A 3,883-nucleotide genomic window follows, 5' to 3' on the forward strand; every position below is an offset into this window, starting at 1 on the left:
GATAACGAACGAGACTCTGGCCTACTAAGTAGTCGACGGATCTCCAGAAAATGGTGTCCAGTTCGCAACTTCTTCTTAGAGGAATAAGCGGCAATTCTAGCACTTTGAGATTGACAATAACAGGTCTGTGATGCCCTTAGATATTCTGGGCATATAGCATACACTGAAGAGTCCATAATTTTTTCCCCCTCCGGGAAGGCGGGTAACCACGTTCAACCTTTCTTGATAGGGGTTAGGGCTTGCAATTGTTTTCCCATGAGCGAGGAATTCCCCGATAGTGCAAGTCATCAACACGCCCCAATCACGATCCCTGCCCTTTGTACACACCGCCCGTCGCTACTACCGATTGAATGATTTAGTGAGGCCTTCGGACTGGCGCTCTTGGATTGTCGGCCCCGTTGCCCGCGAGGGTTTTCTGGGGTCGTCGCCTCGAGCTGACGGAAAGATGTCCAAACTTGATCATTTAGAGGAAGTAAAAGTCGTAACAAGGTTTCCGTGGGTGAACCTGCGGAAGGATCATTAACAGAGAGAAAGAGAACGGGGCGCTCTTAAAACTACTACTACTCTCCTGATTTGGGCGGTCTCGGGCTCTGCTCTGGCAACTCCAGCAGCGAAAGAGGACAATCCCGGCCCCCGCACCAAAAATAGGTACCACCACGCTGTAGGTGGACCACACTCGGGCGAGAGCGCGAAGACCGGAGGAGGACGGACGGGGCTTTGGACGGCTGCCCGTCCGTTACTTACTACCGGCGAATAAGCCTCTTGACCCAAAAAGAGTGAAATTCAAGTGTCAAAAAACAACAACAAGCCGTCCGGCCAAACCCAAACCACAAACTTGGGCTATGTCTGTCAAACCCTTTCATTGAGACTCGACCTGTGATGGTTAGTCGCAAAAAGACCAATGGCAAATACACAACTCTTAACGGGGGATCACTCGGCTCGTGGGTCGATGAAGACCGCAGCAAACTGCGTGTCGGTATGTGAATCGCAAGAATACCAGATACATCGACAAGTTGAGCCGCATAATGCGGCGGCGGCATATATGAGCTGTCGCGCGCCTCCTCTCCCCGAGGGTCGGAAATATGCATCCATCGGTTGCTTTCGCGAGGATTCGGTGCCTGCTGGCTCTCCCGACCGCAGGGATAACCCGAACGAGCTTCACGCCTTAGAGTTTTAATAGCCAGCGCCTTGCCTTGGTATATAAAACAAATAAAGCCTATCACTAGCAAGTCCATGGACTTGGCGCACCCACATTCAACCACAACAAAGCGACAGTTGTCGCCCTCGCAAATAACTGGAGGCGGCGCTCTTTTGCCTGCTGTCCACAGAGACACGAATGGCCGTCGGCCGCTCATGGCTGATGCTGCACATGTTCTAAGAGGCACTCCATCCCACGAAGAGGAAACGAAACCGGGTAGGATATCTTTTAAGTAAGCCCCGCCGGAATTTCGTCTATCACCTCGAAAAGAGTGCTTGGCATGCATTGCAGTGGAACCTAAATTGATGAGTGCGCCTGGGCCCGCAGTCTACCATGTAGTGGTGCAGGCAGAGAGATGAGAATGCTTGGGTGACGCCGTGCTCTTCCTCACGCGCTCCTCCACCCTCTCCCACGGTCAGACGCGGTGTGGGCGTTCTCTTTGAGAGTTCGCCACGAGTCCACGTCTATCTCATGACTGGGAGGGAGGCGGGGGGAGTTCTCTCTAAACGCGTTAAAGACGGTGTTGCGCCTCATAACGGCGCTCGCCGGGATAGAGCACTAGTTCTGCAGCCGGAAAGGCCGCTCACGCCAATTAATACTGCGACTCTCGCTCTCTTTCTCCGGATAAACAAGTGCCACTGCTGTGGCATGCGGGAACGGGGAAAGAGGTCAAAGTTTAAGCGGCAAAGGTGCGGCCGAGTAAGGGCGGAACACGAGCGTGTATGCATTAAAACTGTGTGTGTATATGACTCTGCGAGAGATGTTCTGCTGGAACACTTTTCCTATTGGCTATTTACCACTCAATGAGAAGGAACGGAGTCAGGGGTGGGAGTGCCGGCGCCATGGCCGCTGGTACCCCCGCGACAAGCCCCTCAAACCTTCCTGCCTGGTAATGTCGGTGGTGAAGAAAGTCGGTGGCAGAGCGTCTTCCGCTTCGTGGTTGGGGAACTTGTTCCCCCTAAGGATGATGAGACCACGATTGACCTCGTAGTAGGAGAGAGCTACCCGCCAAATTTAAGCATATTAATAAGCGGAGGAAAAGAAACCAACAGGGATTCCCTTAGTAAGGGCGACTGAACCGGGAAAAGCCCAGCGCATAACCTCGATGTCTTCGGGCACGAGGGGTGTTGCGTTTCAGAGGGTCCAGCACGCCGTCCCATACCGTCTAAGTCAAGCTTGAAAGCGGCCACTGCCCATGGAGGGTGACAGGCCCGTATGGCGGCGCCCCTGAGGGTACAGATGGGACGGTCGGAAAGGGCCTCTCTGTAGAGTCGGGTTGCTTGAAAGTGCAGCCCAAAGCAGGTGGTAAACTCCATCTAAGGCTAAATATGACCACGAGACCGATAGCGAACAAGTACCGTGAGGGAAAGTTGAAAAAAACTTTGAAGAGAGAGTTCAAGAGTACGTGAAACCGTTAAGAGCCAAACGGGTGGAAACTCGAAGGTCGAACTGAGGGGATTCAGCTCGTCGGCTGTCGGCTGGGTGGGGTGTTGTAATTGAGCGACCCAAAAATGTTTGGGCGCGCCCCCACTCACGCTGGCGTCGGCAGGCGTATTTCGCCTCGTAGTAGGTCACCGCGACCCGTTGCCGGGGACGTCGAAGGCCCGGTCGGACTGGTACCTCGCCGCCGACTCTCTCTCCAGAGGAGAAGCTCGTCTGGAGACCCATGACAGAGAACCGGTGTCTGGCTGCCCTCGACGATGCGTCGAGAAAGAGCTTACGCGCTTGGCGTGGTTTTACTCGCGGTGTGCAAAGGTGGTAATCACCCGACCACGTCTTAAACGGACCAAGGAGTCTAACATGTAACGCAAGTCAATGGGCTCACTAAAGCCAAAGGCGAAATAAAGTGGCGGGCGGGGCAACTGCCAACAGGCTCTCCGGTGCGTCTTGGGCCCGATCCCTGACCCGGCTGCCTGCGTACCCACTTGCCCGCGACCGTAGAGATCTCCCCGTCTCTGGGCGTGCGTGTGAAGTGGAGGTCGTCAGGGCGATGGTCAGTTTAATTTCCCCTCATAGGAGGCGCCAGGCCACGGGACTTACCAAGGCCTTGTGGTGCTGTCCGTCCCCGAGCCAGACGTCGGTAAACAGGAAGCGCTTACGGGGCAGGGCTTCATGAGCAGTCGGCAAGTACCATGAGCATATATGTTGGGACCCGAAAGATGGTGAACTATGCCTGGCCAGGATGAAGCCAGAGGAAACTCTGGTGGAGGTCCGTAGCGATTCTGACGTGCAAATCGATCGTCGGAGCTGGGTATAGGGCGAAAGACTAATCGAATCATCTAGTAGCTGGTTCCCTCCGAAGTTTCCCTCAGGATAGCTGGAACTCGCAGGGTGAATTTCATCCGGTAAAGCGAATGATTAGAGGTCTTGGGGACGAAACGTCCTCAACCTATTCTCAAACTTTAAATGGGTGAGATGCCGGGCTTGCTTGTAGGGATGAAGCTCCGGCGACTAATCTGAGTATCTAGTGGGCCACTTTTGGTAAGCAGAACTGGCGCTGTGGGATGAACCAAACGTCGAGTTAAGGGGCCTAAATGAATGCTCATTCAGATCCCATTGAAAGGCGTTGGTTGCTATAGACAGCAGGACGGTGGCCATGGAAGTTGGAATCCGCTAAGGAGTGTGTAACAACTCACCTGCCGAAGCAACTAGCCCTTAAAATGGTATGGCGCTCAAGCATTCTCC

The 3,883-nt window shown here is 54.1% G+C and overlaps 1 pseudogene; it reads left to right on the top strand.

Moving 5' to 3' along the window:
* Positions 1–914: 914 nt before the first annotated feature.
* Positions 915–1,077, top strand: LOC121854655 (annotated as a pseudogene).
* The last annotated feature ends 2,806 nt before the right edge of the window (positions 1,078–3,883 follow it).

Source organism: Homarus americanus, unplaced genomic scaffold (assembly GCF_018991925.1).
Source record: "Homarus americanus isolate GMGI-L3 unplaced genomic scaffold, GMGI_Hamer_2.0 scaffold40911, whole genome shotgun sequence".
In the NCBI taxonomy this organism is placed as follows: Eukaryota; Metazoa; Arthropoda; class Malacostraca; order Decapoda; family Nephropidae; genus Homarus; species Homarus americanus.